General features: G+C 35.4%; 2 protein-coding genes across 5 annotated transcripts in view; one reads left to right on the forward strand and one right to left on the reverse strand.

Moving 5' to 3' along the window:
* Nucleotides 1-17,821, reverse strand: part of NTS (neurotensin) — a 71,231-nt gene that overhangs the window by 43,165 nt on the left and 10,245 nt on the right. The gene's annotated exons all lie outside the window — the stretch shown is intronic.
* RASSF9 (Ras association domain family member 9) overlaps nucleotides 1-17,821 on the forward strand; it is a 28,713-nt gene that overhangs the window by 6,660 nt on the left and 4,232 nt on the right. Inside the window, exon 3 of one of the 3 annotated variants that reach the window (XM_070046489.1) lies at nucleotides 9,040-9,112. The exons of the other annotated variants lie outside the window; for them this stretch is intronic. The gene's annotated coding sequence lies outside the window, so the exon portion shown is untranslated. The remainder of the gene's footprint in view (nucleotides 1-9,039; nucleotides 9,113-17,821) is intronic. 3 annotated transcript variants of the gene reach the window in all.

Genomic DNA, 17,821 nt, shown 5'->3' on the forward strand with positions numbered 1-17,821 from the left:
TATAAGTAAAGTGACTTAAGATAGCTATAAAAAAATTGAGTATACACTCAGTGAGATCAGGGACCTCATCTATCTTGTTTCTTTCTAGATAAACAGTGAGTAGATGCTCAATAAATATTTGTTGATTGAACAAATGAATTCAACATATACTCTCCAAATACAGCTGGTCCCCATAAAGCACTTGTGTCAGAGTAGTAAATCAGTACATTTGCAGTGAATGGACTCATGGGTAAGTTAAAGAATGAATCCATAAATTCAAGGTTGATCTCTCATCACCCCTGCTTCTAGGCTTAACTCCTTGCTTTCAAATGGTTAAGGGTCATAGTTGAGAAATAGATGCTGTAGGAGACTTTACTGGACTTCTGGTAGAGAACTAACCAAGGTGCAGGGTTACTCATTCTTCTCTAGGGATGCTCTCACTTCCTTTCATGCTCCTGGAATGCAACCATGTATGTATGTGAGTGAGGTTTGGTGGATGATGGTAGTTGGCTACTGTAGACCCCACTCACTGTTGAATGTGGAACATTTCCTCCTTCTTTGGAGGTAAGAGGGAAATACAGTTGGGGAAATACTTATTTTCTCACATGAAAGGAGGATTTATGCTCTTTCTATAAGATAATTACAGTTATAAGACAAAGGGAAAATGCTAGAAACAGGCAGAAAATTATCTTAGTTAAGAACTCCAGCTCTTTAGTCACATAGACTTTCGGTCATTTCTCAGATTTGCCATTACTAGTTGTATGCACTGGGGCAAATATTTCATCTTTCTAATACGACGATAACAATAATAACAACAAGCAAAGGCAAATTTAAGTTTGACAATTGAAGGGGTTGCTCTTTAAAATGAGCAATAGGTATTAAATATGCTGACATATTTAATGGGTATTAAATAAGTTGCTCTTTAAAGTTCTGATTAATAATATCACTAAGGTCGTTATGGGGCCTCGGAATGTGACTGTGCAAATGAGGAAGCCCTTCTGCTTAAACTTCATTAGCTTCAGGGTAAATCCACCTCTGCTAATACTTCTTATAACACTTATTATGTGCACTGGTCTAAGTAATTTACATAATACTTAAAATTACACTGTGGAGCTTCCCTGGTGGCGCAGTGGTTGAGAATCTGCCTGCTAATGCAGGGGACACGGGTTCGAGCCCTGGTCTGGGAGGATCCCACATGCCGCGGAGCAACTGGGTCCGTGAGCCACAACTACTGAGCCTGCGCGTCTGGAGCCTGTGCTCAGCAACAAGAGAGGCCGCCATAGTGAGAGGCCCGCGCACCGCGATGAACAGTGGCCCCCGCTTACCACAACTAGAGAAAGCCCTCGCACAGAAACGAAGACCCAACACAGCCAAAAAAAAAAATGAATAAATTAATGAACTCCTACCCCTAACATCTTCTGTAAAAAAAAAAAAAAATTACACTGTGAAGAAGGTACTACTACTTCTCCTATTTCACATGTAAGCCCATTAAGACCCAGAGCAGTGCAACAGTTAATAAGTGGCAGAGACAGAATTCTAATCCATGCTCTTAACTCTTACTCTGTGTGGCCTATTTAGTATTTAGTTTTCTCATCTCTATAATAGAGTTAATCCTAAACCATCAAGAATTTGGATTAAATCTGATTATATATAAAAATCTAGCATGGTGCTAGGACATAATAAAAGCTCAGTAAATATTCACTCCTTGTTCAGGCCTCTTGGATTAAATATGTTATGAAGTATATCTAAGTTTTTAACACCTAAACATGATATTTGTGGCTTCAAAATCTCAACCTTGACTCACTAGAACTTCTGTTCTCTTTTCCTGATCATTACTGATCTCTTTTCCTCCCTAGATACAAAGAGATACATTATAAATTACTGAATATAATTAGAAATGAGTCTATAAATGTTGTGCAATACTATCCTTGGATCTTGATGAAATATTTCAATTCTGACAGCTTTTATGTTTAATCCTCACACCGCATCTGAGCAAAATTATGAGACTATTAATGATTTTGCAATGCATAGCATTGTTTAAGAGACAGTTCCTTATGTGTCTTTGTGGACTTTTGATAAGAACAAAGGATACATAATTTGAATATTTTACTGTTATCTTTGTCTAAAAATATGAGAGATTGAATTGGATACTTAAGGTCCCTTTCATCTCTAAGCTTCTGTGGTTTTAAAATTTCCTCTGCAGAGTAGAATTTAATTCTCTTGTCCTGCTTTTTTTCAAGAAAACTTTTAAAAATAGAATTGAAAGAAGGATTTTTTTGGTAATTTTATTTTACCTAAACATGATGCATTGCCACATAACCTCCACCAGGAAAGGTACCATTACGGTAAAAGTCAAATGTGTTTATTTCCAATTATAAAGACATATGATTAGTTTATAAATTATAATATCTAAGAATTATTGAGTGTTTGCTAAGCACAATTTTAAGTTTAGTAATACAAATATAAGAATGTTAGGAGTAGCTATCTTTTTATTTTATTTCTTTAGGACTGGTAAACTCTGTGTTTTGTATTATACCAAACATGCAAAGACACCACCTCATTCTTAAGGGATTAAACTCCTAATTGAGAAAAGAGCACTATAGTTTAGTATCTCATGCATGAACTTTTAAAAAAATCACTCTTCCATGGGGAACTACCGTTGACAGGGTAAATAAAGTTATATTTATAATACAATTTATAAAATGAAAGTATAATGTCTTAGGAAGGCTGTTCCTCTATAGAGTAGGTGTCACTAAATGTTTTTGATTGACTCTAAGTAGAAGTATATAAGAGAAGTGAATGGAGATAAAGAAAAATAAATGGAGCATCATCACATTAGATAGTGTTTATGAAACTTCCACAGTTAGGGGACAGGCTTGGACAAGAGAAGGGAACACGACAAGGTGTACAGAAAGATGTAGGAGGGGCTGAAGCACACAAAGCTAGGAATGACTCAGGAGAGTCAAAAGAAAAGAATTCAGGAAGCAGGCAGTAATATGGTCAGTTTGGTGAGAATCCAGAATCTTGCTTGGTTGGTGAAAACAGTATTTTACAATTGAAAAAAATGTTAAGGATGTGTTTATATAACAGTAATAGACTTACAGTCAACTGTAATTGACTGCTATTTGTTCTAATAATCCTATTAAACTCGTCAGTGTATCAGCTTATAGAATTAAGTTATTCTTCTATTTTGTGGATCTTTTAAATGGTAATTCCACTAATGCAGATACTGGTCCAATTTCAACAAATTTTTATTCTTACTAATGATGGTATATAATCGGTAGGAATTTTGTGTCTGGGGTTTATTGATGTACTGCACAGTGTATGCTTGCTGTTCTCAACCAATGACTAAGACATTTTACAGCCATCTCCAATACCTTTGGTTACTCATTCACTCCTCATTTACTCTGACATTTGTCAATCCTTCTGGAATTCCCTGCAGTTATGATTAACTGAGAGTACTTTAAGATCTAGCAGCAGCACATCAGTTTGGGGGAGACCACAGTCCTCAATAGTAGAAACTGAAGATACCTATTTTTAGCTCTGCATAAAATTACATTTGTGTGGAACCTATGAGAAGTGCTATTGAAAAACCATGGATGTCTTCATGGAGTAGACATATAATAACTACAGTCTCATATGAAGAAAAGAGTTGTACGCCATTAGGAAAAGCACTTATGAAGCTATACTGGACCTTTGAGATTTCATCTTTTTTCAGAGCACAGGACGTTAGCCACTTTACAGCAGTGGACCACAAAGTATTAGCTTTAATTTCTTGACTGCTTGTTCTTTTACTCTAGTAGTGAAAGTCAAAGAACATTTTCCTAGAATTATTAATAATCGGCATGAAACTTAGACTAAGTCATTTTTTTTTTAAATGATCGTTTTTAGTGGTTCTACTTTTAGTTAGGAGACCTTGCTGTAGTCACAGTTTAGAGAATTAAGTAAGCTGGCAGCTTGTGCTATATAGTGCTTTACATATCTGAGCATATTATAGTATTGCTTTCTTATCTACCTTAGCATCTTAAAACAAAACATTCTAAACTATCCCACTGTATCACGTTGTGCATCTACTTGTATATATTTCCCTTTTGGGGACTCAAGATACGGGTTATGTGATGATTTTTAAAAATTCAGAAATATCAAATGAACCTCATACTTTGAGGGCTTTATTAAGATTAAATGTGAATCAGATATGGACCATACTTTAAGGAACTTGTTGATTAGTAGACACACAGACATATGTAAATAATTAAAATACAAGGCAGGCATTTTAAAGTATCCTAATAAAGTCCATGTATTCAACAAAAAATATTTATTTACCTTATAATGTGTGCTACATGTTATTCTAGGTGCTGGGAATACAGCAATGAGAAAGGCAGTCAAGGTCTCTGTTCTCATTGAGCTTATAGTACAGTGGTGGACGGGCAGACAGTAAGGAAACAATAAATGAACAAGAAATTTCAGATAGAGATTACAGTTATAAGAGTCACTATAGAGGCGGAATTTATAGGAATTCAAAACTGAGTGTATGGGGACAATAGAAAGTATCAGGATGGAAAAAAAGATTCAGTGATAACCACAATTTGGGGTCTGAGTAAATAGGAATATAGTTGCATTATCATACAGAACAGGAAAAATGGCAAGGGTAACTTGGGGGAGGGAAGAACATCAGGGTTTAGAGTAAAAAAATTCAAGGTGTCACTTGAATGTTTCCAAATATTCCACCTCCAAACACCTGGTGTTTGGACACACTGCGCTGTGAAAGCAGCCTTTCATCCAACCTACTGCCAGCCTTCCTGACATCCATATGGGACTGATTAATATGGAACACACTGCACCTGGAATGGGACTTTAAAGGCAAAACACACTGGTTTCCCAGGCAAGGCCTTCACGCTGACTAATCCTATGTTAAACCCACTCATTCTCCATGAAGCATTTCACAGCCATCCTCTTAGTGAGCCTTCAGTCATTGCCTTTGGTTGAAATTACTTCCAAACAAGGCCGTGACTTCCATGAGATCATACATTCTTCTGTTTAAAGACCACATTATTTTTACTTTCTTGTCCCCTAGAGAATAATACACAGAACTATTATATAGATATTGGAGTTCAAATAACATTTTAGTATTTAACTAAACAAAATCTAGATTTTTGGTGCAGGTAAATCATCTAGGTCAGGAGTTGGCAAACATTTTGAGTAAAAGGCCTCATAATAAATATTTAGGTTATTCCAGCCATAATGTCACGGTCTCAACCACTCAACTCTGTCAATGTGGCGTGAAAACAGACACAGGCAGTACATAATTAAATGAGCATGACTGTACTTAAACAAAATTTTATTTACAAAAATATATGGTGGGATAGTTGTAACCGCCAGGCCCTAGTTGACTGAAAAATTCCCTTTATATACCTCCCCCCGAACCCCCTTCCTCCTCTCATGCTCCAAAAAATAAAAGAACATTTAACATTTATTGTCTTAGGCTCTTAGGCTTCAAAGATGAAAGAGTCAGTCCAGGACCTGACTGGCAAACTAGCAAAAAATGAAGGTAGAAAATGCTACCACTCAATGTACAATGGGTTCTGTGGAAGCATCAAGAATGGGCATCCATTTCCATCTGGAGTGGCGGGAATGGGGTTATTCAGAGATGATAAGGCAATTTTCCTAGAGGAAGCAACATTTGAAACAGTAAGAGTTAGATGAAGAAAGGGGAAAAAAGGTGTTTCAAGCCAAGGAAATAGGTTATGGAAAAGCCCAGAGTGAAAAATAAAAGCATGGCAGATACAGTGCAATCCAGTCTAGCAATTCATAGGGTGATAGATGTTACAGTGACAGCCAGTTACCCTCACATTAGATCTGTCAGAGATCAGCAAGATGTTAGGAATAGCTAGCTCAAGGTGTCTATTACAGAGTGCTTGGCTATCAGTTGGAGGAATCAGATCATGGAAGGAATTCTAGGAACAGGCAGGAGAGAAACAGAGAACAGAAGAGAGAGTAAGAGAGAGACAGACAGAGAGGGGAGGGGTGATGACGGAGAGGAAGAAAGGTAAACAAATTGAAAATGCAGGACTTGGAAACCATTTAAAGATTTTAAACAAGGAAGGTACACAGCTAGATTTGCAGTTTAAAAAGGGAAGCCTGACAGTATTATGGAGCACAAATGTGAAGTGGGCAGGAGTTTATCATAATATAATATGTCCTAACTTATTACAGTAACACTGTAAAACTGGAAGTTGTCCGAATTGTAGTAGTGGTGATAGATAGGAGGGCGTATATTTGAGACATTTGGGAGAAAGAGTAAAACAGACATGGGGACTGGTTGTTAAAGGGGAATGAGATAGACAAAGGAGTCTAGGAAGACTCCCAGTTTTCAAACTTGAGAGAAAGGGTGGGGAGATAGTGATTACATTTAGTAAGACGGGAAATCAAGAGGTGGAATAGTTTGAGATATGAGAGGAGAGGATGGTGAATTAGTTTCGATGGGCCAAATTTGAGGTGGCAGTGAGTAACATAATGATCAAATAAACATGTCAAAACAAAGTTTGGAATATTGGTCTGGAGCTCAAGGGAAAAATAAGTAAATGTGGGAACTATCATCATTCAGTTGGTTGATAAAGTTGTGGGTGATATTACAGTCACCCATAAGGTGTATATAATGAGACAAGAAATGAGTCATAGAAACCTGCGGGATGCCTATTGTATCAGTTATCACTTACTGGCAATAAGACACCATAAAAATTAGTGGCTGAAAACAACAATGTGTTATTTGCTATGATTTTCTGAATAAACTGGGGTGGTTCTTCTGAGTTTTACTTTGGCTATCTCACGAGCAGTGGGTTAGTCAAGGCTTAGGTTCCGATGGGACAACTGAGATGGCTGGGTCTCTCTCTCTCTTGATGTGGTCTTTCATCTCAAGCTTTTTCATCAAACAGCAGTCTCAGGACAGCATTACAGGAAGAAGAAGACAGAAGCTGCAAGGTTTCTTGAAGCCTGGACTCTAGAACTCGCACACATGGTTTTTACCATATTCTATTGGCCATACTTAGTCCCAAGGTCTAGTCAAGCAAAAAGAAACAGACTCCATCTCTCAATGGAAGGAGCTACAAAGAATTTGTGGCCACCCCTGCATGACACCTACATTTACTGAATATGCAGAGGAAGCAAGGCCCATGTCATAACTGAGAAGAAGCTAGAAAGGGAAAGGAAGAGCCGTGGAGAGTGAAATCAAGGAATGGACTGCTGCAAGAACGGGAGGAAAAGGTCACAATGCATAATATTACAAAGAGGTCGAGGCAGATCAGTTCCAAAAATGGCACTTGGGTTTGGAGGTTAGATCTCTGATAAACGTAGGAAGAAATATTTCTGTTGTGGGTGTGTGGGGGGGCGGTGGAAGTCACTTTATGGTGGTTGTTCCTGGAAAGAGGTAAACTAGAGAAAGTGACTGTGGGTTATTATTTGAGTCTGTGAAGGGAAGATAGTTGAGGTGTGTATGTGGTCAAAGGATGGTTGTTATAATGTGACCTGGGAAAACTTTGGGAAAGTAAATGGATGTAAGATACTTTTGATGTAGATGACCAGTATTTTTCTCTTACCAGTGATGTTTTCAAGGAGCTCCTTTTCCTTAACAAAATGGCATGACAGGCCCTGGTATATTCTTGTTCCTAAAAGTTATTAATTTTTTGTTGTTCTTTAGGTAATTGATCTGTGACTAATGTGAAGAGCTGATTATTTTCGATGAAGCTTCCAATTGGAAGTCACAGTTTATTACTGTTTATTATAGAGTATGTTCAGAACGTGGAAATCAGGGATAAAGGAGGTCATCTTGTATTTTCAGCTATCCTACTGGATAATTCAAATTCTTACATATTTCTAGTGCCATTCAAATCTGCCAGCATATTTCAGAATACATTTAGAGAGGGAAGAGTAGGTGGCTGCAGGCAGATACAAGCTGAAAGTCACCATCATTAGGAAATAGCTTCCACTAAGAAGGCAAAACCAATTACGGGCTTAGCTGCCAAAAGAAAAACTGTTAGCAGTTGACATAACTACAGCTATCGTTAAACTAAATATTCAGGCTAGGTAACTTTCCTTTAATAAATATGCTTTGTTATTATGAAATATTTCTTTACAAAGTATAAATCAATAAGGAAACTTTAGGTATTTGCCAGGCACAGGTAACACTTGGAAGTTAGCCCTAGAATTTCCAATGAGAGTAGATATTTTCTCAGCATTTCATCTAGTAAATACTACATGTTAAATATTTACATTTTGAGTAAAATCAATTTCTGGAATCTGAGCTATGAGCTTAGTTTACTTAACCCCCCCATAGTCCCCAATACACATTCTTTACATATTCCCTTCCCTTTTCTCTGTTTATGGGAATTATGTACAGTATTATAGCTACCCTGCAGGTATGGAATGTCTAGGGTTTTTCTTGTCCTACGTGACTGACTTATATTATTACTCCCTAGAAAATTAAACTGGTGTTAGTAGAGCACAAAACTAGTGATTTTTTTTCTATGCGTATATATGTATAAAATTTTAATTTTCAAGGTAGTTTTAATTTTTGACTGCCCCAATTTTTCAGAGTGATTAATTTTCTGAAGGACTCCAATTTTAAAACTGTTTTAATAAAATGTTAATAGTCTGTGTTTCGTGAAAATTATTTGATAGCATTATTTTCATGCTTCATCTATCAAAACAGTGATCCAGATTTTCATAGAGACCTAAGGAAAGACTTGTATTATTTGTGGCAGACACGCCCTGTGATTATCTTCCTGAGACTGCAGTACTGTGATCTCAAAAAAATGTTACTTCAGAGGGCGTGTACCATGCTCTGTGTAAAATAACCAGAGCTGAGTTAGCTTGTGGGCCAGAGAGTTGCCTCACCATTTGCCTGCTTCATTAATTTTAATTTTGCTTAAACTTTATGTTGTGTTGTGTCTGTGCGTGTGTACTTTACAGAAGGAATCAAAATTGTCACTTAATATCGTTGTTTTTTTTTTTTTTAATTTTATGCACAGTGTAGAGGAATAACAAGTTTTTCTTGACGCTCTTAAGGTCCCTGACTGGCTCTGAAAATTAAACCGACCAAAACAGACTAACAGGAGAAAAGAATTCAAGTTGACTTAACGTAAGTTTCGCATGACACAGGAGCCTTCCTAAGGAAATGAAGACCTAAAAAAATGGTTAAACCTGTGTTGTTTTATGCTAGGTTTAGTGAAGAATGGACATTCATGGAGAAGTGTGGTAGGTAGGTCAAAGGATATGAAGTAAGCGTAGTAAACTGGGAGACATTTAGCAGGGCCTGTTTGGTTGGATTCTTCTCATCCCTTTGTCTTCAGAGATAAGGACACTCCTTTCCTTCAGGTATAGGAAGGGTATCTCTCAAGTGAGGGTGTTAGGACCTGTTTCAGGGGAGAGGCTTGGGTGGAAAGTCCAAGTGAACTCCCTGTTTCTCCCATTTTCTAAAACACCTTCAGCTTACCATATTCAGTATACCAAGGTGCCATATTTTGGGGTATCATGTCTTGAATCCCATCAATAGTATATTTGGTTTACATCAAATGCCTTCAGGGTGCCTAAGGTGATCAATTTTTAAGTACAGAAAATAGCCAAAACAAGGGACTTCCCTGGTGGCGCAGTGGTTAAGAATCCACCTGCCAGTGCGGGGAACGTGGGTTCAAGCCCTGGTCCGGGATGATCCCACATGCCACGGAGCAACTAAGCCCGTCCGCCACAACTACTGAGCCTGCTCTCTAGAGCCCGCGAGCCACAACTACTGAGCCCATGTGCCACAACTACTGAAGCCTGCGCGCCTAGAGCCCGTGCTCCGCAACAAGAGAAGTCACCGCAATGAGAAGCCCACGCACCACAACCAAGAGTAGCCCGCACTCGCCACAACCAGAGAAAAGCACGTGCGCAGCAATGAAGACCAAACGCAGCCAAAAATAAATAAAATAAATTTTTTAAAAATTAAAAAAAAAAATAGCCAAAACAAACTTAAAATAGGTTTTTTTGTTTTGCGGTACGCGGGCCTCTCACTGCTGTGGCCTCTCCCATTGTGGAGCACAGGCTCTGGACGTGCAGGCTCAGCAGCCATGGCTCATGGGCCCAGCCGCTCCGCGGCATGTGGGATCTTCCCGGACCGGGACATGAACCTGTGTCCCCTGCATCAGCAGGCAGACTCTCAACCACTGCGCCACCAGGGAAGCCCAATTACTACATCTGAATCAGATTTGGTATCTTGTTTTCAGAGATAACACTTAATGAAACATGTTGATTATTGTATTAGGCAATAGGGAGTTCCTCAGTGTGGATTCAATTCTAACTCATTTATCCAAATTATTCTTATTTTCCTTAGTTCCACATTATCCTTATTTTCCCCCACTTATTAGCTGAGGGTGGTATTGAACAAGTCCTTAATCTCTTGTGACTCAGCTTTTTAATCTGTGAAATGGATTTTACTATAGGACCTATCTGATAGGTGACAAAAATTATATGAGTTAGTATGTATAAAGCACTTAGAACAATGTCTGGCACATATTAAGCATTCAATAAATGTGAGCTATTATTATCTAATGTCTCCTTTTACACACATCCCATTGTTCTTCTCCCTAGTCGCCTTACTGTTTTTTTCCAAGTAGCTTTTCCTCAACTACCAGGCCCAGACATAATCAATCATGTTAAGTAAAAATCTGAAAGGATCTTCCTTACAGACAAGCTCCAAATCAGCATCCTGTCCCAAATGAAATCTCATGAGGCTCTTTTACCTAATCTGACTTTCTTCAAAGGGTTATGGGAATTGAGAATGAACTGAAGACACTGAGGTCAACTTCTGCGTCTTATTATTGTTTATTAAATATTACTCAACTTTGATAATTGTTGTTTTTATTCTTTAAATTTTGTAGCATATTTATACAGAATGTATCTCATGATTTCCAATAATGTTTAAGACGGTCTTGAACTTTTAAAATCTCTTTCTCTCTAAACATATCTTTTCTCCTTCCTATGTATGACACATTTCTGAACGTAAAGATCATCTTCTTTTTTGTTTTTAAATTTACTCCCTTAGTATTTATTCTTTCTTTTTTAATACATTTTATGTGTAATGTGTGATGTGTATACAAGCGTTTTTACACAGAAATGATATAATTTTTACATACTTCTTAATTTTTCAAAATGAATAGTTTTACAGTGTATGAATGTAGATCTTGTTGGATTGTTAATAACAAACAATGCTGGATGAACAGTTTTATAAGTAAATTTTGATGCACTTTTTTTTCCTTATTAGTTATCCATTTTATACATATTAGTGTATAGATGTCAATCCCAATCTCCCAATTCATCACACACACATACACGCCACTTTCCCCCCGTGAGATCATCTTATTTTCTGTAGCATTTTACCCTCAGCATTTGTTTACATTTACTAAAACTACAGTTCTGTTAAGACATGAATGTTGAATCCAGTTATAAAAAGTTGTACCATAATTCAAAAGGACAATTTATTTGGGGGATAACTAACTTAGAATGGATTCAGTTGATTTACGTAGAACTTTTTTGTCAATTGTTTATTTAAACTTTTATCTTTACCAAATTCTGTCTTGAAATTTCCGTGTTTGGGTCATTACTTTTCTCTTAATAAAAGCCAATTATAGTACACAAAATATAAATTTTTCTCTTACATAATCATAGTGAAGCTAAGTAATTTATTACCTAAACTCACTGTAGTTGTACTGTGATAATTTTGATTATTGGGAAGAGATGCTATTAAATTTGGAAGTTTGATCTTTTAGTTCAAAAATAGCTGTGACATGTAATTTAAACCTTCACCATCCGAACTATTTGTGGCATCCTCAGGATTTTAAACTTCATAATTGGTATAGAGCTGGGTTTGTAAATTCAAATACCAGTTTATAACATTTGGTATGGAACATGATTCAGTAAACTTGCTCTTCATCATCACCCATCTTTATTCTTTAATTAATTATATGCTTTTATTCAAAGCAATGTGGCTTTCTACAAGGTATTGTTAGATTTGAGCCTGCAATAAATATACTGAAATCAAATTTTTTTTATTGCTGTTTTATTGCTCCCATTCCTAATCATCATTTCTGAACCTTGCATTGTTGAGTTAGTCTATTCCAAGTGTTATTTACTGACTTTTTTTTTTTTTTTCCTGTGGTATGCGGGCCTCTCACTGTTGTGGCCTCTCCCGTTGCGGAGCACAGGCTCCGGAGGCGCAGGCTCAGTGGCCATAGCTCATGGGCCCAGCCCCTCCGCGGCATGTGGGATCTTCCTGGACCGGGGCATGAACCTGTGTCCCCTGCATCGGCAGGCGGACTGTCAACCACTGTGCCAGCAGGGAAGCCCTCAAATACTATTCTTAATGAAGAAGGAAGATTTACTATTTCTTAATGAAGTCTGTGAATGCAAGTTTTTTCCTGAACTAAAATTAACTCTATTTTGAATATTTGTGTTTCTATAGCATCTTAATGCAAATATTAGTATTCGCAGGACCAGCTCTGGGATTAACAGAGGGAAGTCCAGTTAGGCAGATTAATAATAATAAGCATAAAGATTGGCTATGGGGTGAAAGGAGAAAAAGTTCCATTTGCATTCCATTAAGTAGAATACCAACTTGTATTGTTTATTTTAGTCTACTTGAGATTGGAAATGTTTCCCTTATTTGTTATTTTTATTTTCATGTATTTTACTCATAGATTCTCCAGAAGATGTAAGAAGAAAAGGCTATAGATAAAGCTGTGATGAAAGTATATTTTGTTGTAAATATGGATCAGGATTCCTCAACAGCACAACTGTTGACATTTTGTCTAGATCATTCTTTGCTCTGCCCATGCTAGTGGCACCCCCAGACCCTAGTGTGAAAAAAATGTCCCCACACATTGCCAAATGTCTCTTGGGGGGCAAAATCACCCCTAGTAGAGAACAACTGGTTTATAAGGAGAGTATTCAGTTTAAATAATAAGTAATGGTAATAATAAGTAATGGTAAATAATAAGTAATGGTAAGTAATGGTAGATATTAAGTAATGGTAATGGTAATGGTAATAAAAAGGAAACAGAGAACTGTCTTCGGGCATTGGGCCAACATTCAGATATGCCCCCAATATGCCCCCAAAGCTTCACAGGTCTTTATCCTTTAATCTGTTGGAGACTTGTGCGTCACTATTTGCAGACACAGGTGCCACCAACAGCTTGGAACTGAAAAAGTTGTAACTCTTGATTTCCAAGCATGGAATATGATTCTGCAGAGAGCCAAGCAATAAGAGCATTTCAGAATCACTCCTATATATGGCAGCTAGATTGTGTTAGTATCATACTTTCCAGGCTGGCTTAGGAAACAAAGAATTATAACATAGGTTCTAAGGAAAGATGCACTCAGAAATCCAAATATTTTCTATAAATACCTGTAGGTTGCTAGTTTTCATATACTGTGTTTTAGAAGCATATCATAATGTAATTATTCTTAATTAATTATTATTTTGATGATTCTTATTTTTTTGAAAGTAGGGGTCAATATGAAATATTTGTCCTGATAAGTTTTATACATCAAATTTCAATTAAACCTTAATGTCTGCGATACTAGGAAGAAATGTTGTCCTTTGAGTTATTCTCCTGGGCCCCAACTTCAATGCCTTTTATTCTTTCTGGACAACTGAATAAAGATAACCAAATATTATCCATTTTTATTTTTCTCTGCCTTCACACAATCTTTTTTCTGTAAATACTTATTTTGTGGGATCTTCAATTTGACATCAAAATATCCTATTTAATACTTTATCTTAAGACTTCCAGATTTAAATAGTTGATTTATTCCCTAGTGCTTTGTGCACCATACTCAGTGAAAGTTTGTTAAAGAAATATTTGATTGTATGAATGTTGCATTTGTAATTCCTAGCCAACTCATCTTAATTCTGTGTGTTTTTGTGGTACTAAAACTAATTATCACTGGAGAAATATTTTTAAGTTCCTGATTGATAATAGAGTAAATGCAAAAATTCTCACAAAAATTCTCATATATTTCACTCTATTTCAGAATAAATATGGAAAAGTGCCTGTAAGTGAGGCTGACACACGTTGTTGAAGAGCTTCATTTGGCATATAAATTTTCTTAATTGTCTGATGAAGATACTCTAAAAAGGCAAAAACTGAATACTGAAATAGTCGTAGAAGAATAATCAGATAAATATATAAATATATGTACATATTTATTTTCAGAGTAATATGCTTCATTAACACACTCAGTCAGAATCAGAGAGCTATAAATCAGAAAAAGATTAAAAGCATTCTCATCTCATCTGTGATCCAAAGATTAATGATCTTTTTAAACATCTCTTACTAGCTAAACAGTTGTGTTATATGGGAAGTGTACTTGCAAAAATATTGACTAGTCAAAGCAGGTGAAGAAATATTGTGGGATAGGTTGGAAAATATTTATAAAATAATATTGTTAACTACTGTGGCAAGCTCAGTAAAGTTACTGAATAACAATACTAAAAACACTATACCCTTCTCTGCATTAAGTAGTAATAACAGTAATTTTACCATTAGAGTTAATAACCTATATTTAGCCAGTACATTTTTCACAATTTTTAAAGCACTCTTTTCCTTTCACTTATCTGATATTTGAAGGAATCGTGTGAGAAATGTGAGTCAGATATATATATACTGCAGTATTACAGTGAAGGGGTACAGGGAGTAGGAAAAAAATGATTTATCAGAATTCAAAATGAATTAGTGATAGTTAAGATGAAATCATATTTTAAAATATCGAGGATTGTTCCCACCATATCTATTTTGCAAATCTTCACAAATAAATCTTGTTAATGTTTCAGAGGGAAAAAAAAGAATTTAAAGCATTAGATAAAAATGGATACTGTAGCATTATGAATGTTTTTTATTTTCTTCTGTATATGTAAATAATTTTCAAACATATTTTGTGATTATAAACTATTTTAAAATAAATTAAACAGCGCATGCTAAGCAACAAGACAATTCTCCATGAGAATCTTAGGATATATTAATATTATCAAATTTAATGAAGTGTTTAAATACATACACAATTTTTAAAAGTATGTGCATGAGAAATGTCATAATGTATACTACATAATCATAGATGTAGTATAACATATATTTAGAATGTGTAGTAAAACCTGTTGAACAGTGTTTCAAATTACTTTTAATTCAGTTTCCAATGACTAAAGCGTAGTTAAAGATGATTGGGTACAACAGTTATGTGTTGGTGGGAGTCACAGTTTAGATATCAAGAGCATTTTCTCTTTTCTTAGGAACCATTCTTGAAATAAACAAACTAGTTCAAATCAAGACAAAACACAGCCATAATCTTATTCAATTGTTTATACTATTTCATGGTAAAATTTCTTAAGCTTTATTGGTTTTTGTGTGTTTTGATCATAAGCAAAATTTGAGGCACCCTACGTAACATTATGCAAGGCATTTTAAAACATTTTATGTCTCTTTTGTTTCTGCCTCCCTGAAGTGGATGTTAAAGAAAATATCCTTGCTATATGAAACCATGACCTGATTAAATTCTGGCTTATCAACTTTCATATCTACTTTCGAATTGTATACATGAACATTTAGCAAATTAACCTAAAAATTTAAACTGGTGTGAATTAAATGTCAGTGTGGTAGTTACTTTATTTTGATTAACGTAGTATTTTTAGGTAAATGCCTTTACCCTATAATGTAACATAGAAGTTATAAATTTTGAATCCTCTAATCCAAGCAGTTCCCAATTTGTAGCCAGTTGCACTGTAAATAACCTATACTTGTGAACAGCTATCATATTCCTATATAGCCTCCTATCTCAATGTCCACCTGCTGTTACTTTCTCCAATAGTATCTAGAGAGAACCACTCCTGTAACCTCCATCCATGTTAACCTTACATCTGCTGAGAATCTCTTTGTCTCTACTCCTTTAATATTACAGAATCAGATACATGGGACTCTCTCAATACTTGCCTTTATACTGGGTGTTCAAAAAGAAAAGAATGATAGAGTTGAAGGAACCAAATTTATACTTTACCTAAAAGCATTCAAAACGGGGATTTCATTGATTATATAAGGTGGAATTTTATAGGAAAAATGCACTGAGTTTCAAGTAATTAAAAAAATCACGTTTGAAATGTAATCAGTTCACAAATTGGGAAATATTTGTGAGTGGGTAGTCATAATGGCTATTGTAATTTATTTTCAGGGATTAGTTGTAGGTTAACATCTAAAGCCAGAGTTGGAAGGAACATTTCTACTTTCTAGTTTTGTGACTTTAGGTAAGTTACTTACCCTGTCTTTATCTCAGTTGCCTTATCTGTAAAATGGGGATGATATTAGTAACTACCATGTACATAAGTAAAATCAAGAATGCTGCAAGCCAAGAAATTTCTAAAATAAAAGTAACTTTGTTGGATTGGAAATAGTAATTATCAACAAACATATTCCAATATACAGAAAAAAAATTTAATTTGCACCATTAAGTAACATTGAGTGAGCAAAGGTAAAATATGAAAAGAAAAAAAAATATTAATCAGATCAACAATGAAGTTATTTATAAATGGAACTAAAACACGGATAAAAATAGAAAATAGAAGTAAATTATTGGAATATGCGATTATATGAATTAAAGCTTTATGATTTTTCAGTCTTTATGTGGTTATAGTATGTTCTCCGGGAAGTTTAAGATCCAGTAAAAATCTTTATCCCTTCCTTCCAATAAACATACACAGAAGCAAAGCAGAGCAAAACAAAACAAACACTAAGTCATGCAATGGATGTGTTTATTTTTATTTTGTTGCATTAGAATTGGAGGTTATATGTCTCAACTGCTAAATTTGAATCATTAGGTAAGAAGTTTGTTACATTATATTACATAACAAACCAAATTATCTAGTGTTAAGTTTGTATTTTTAACCTTTGTTATATATGTGTTTGGGGATGTCATTACTTATACTAGATAGTAAACTTTCAAAGGTTGGGAAGGGAGCATTTTATTTAGTCCCAGCTCTAGAATTAAATTCCTTACTTATATCAGATGACTAGGTTTACATGGATCTGGGACCAAATGAAAACAATTATTTTGAAAAAGTAGTGATTCTATAAGATTCCTAAATTGGTTTATTTTTAATATTTATTTTGCATCTTTTATATATTTCTAATTTTTTTAATGAAATAATACCAGGGGTCATCAGTCTAACATTTGGGAACTGTTGATGTAATAAGAAACTTACCACTAGAACTGACACGTAAGTGTTTCCTTCCCAACCCAAGCAGTGTTTCCCACAATTAGCCAGGGATACTGTCTAATAAATCATACAAGTCTTTCTATGATCCACATTTCCATGACAGTGTCAAACACAGAGGAGGTGCTCGGCAAATATTTGTCAAATGAATGAATGAACAGAAACTCAATTGGAGCCACACTATAAAATAAACACAGTTTTCAAAATCCTAAGCCTGCTACAAAGTAGAATTAAACATGAAGTTTATACTAGGTATGGAAGATTTATTGCCTACATTCAATAAAGAATGGTCATTACTTTTAAACATGCTCAGTCAAGTGGCAGAAGTTTTTGAAAATTATCTGGTTTGAATGATGGTTGTAAAAATTCCTCAAAATATTTAGAAAATAACTGACTCAAGAAAATACAAGGACGTTTAGAGTAGACTTTTTAAAAAAAGGGGTTTGGAACCAGTTGCACTGTGAGGCTATCAATAAAGGCACTAATTTTCTCATATGTCATATGGAAATAATAATATCTTTCTTGATTGTGCATAATGACTGTCAGTGTTACATAATC

This window comes from Globicephala melas, chromosome 10 (genome assembly GCF_963455315.2).
Source record: "Globicephala melas chromosome 10, mGloMel1.2, whole genome shotgun sequence".
In the NCBI taxonomy this organism is placed as follows: domain Eukaryota; kingdom Metazoa; phylum Chordata; class Mammalia; order Artiodactyla; family Delphinidae; genus Globicephala; species Globicephala melas.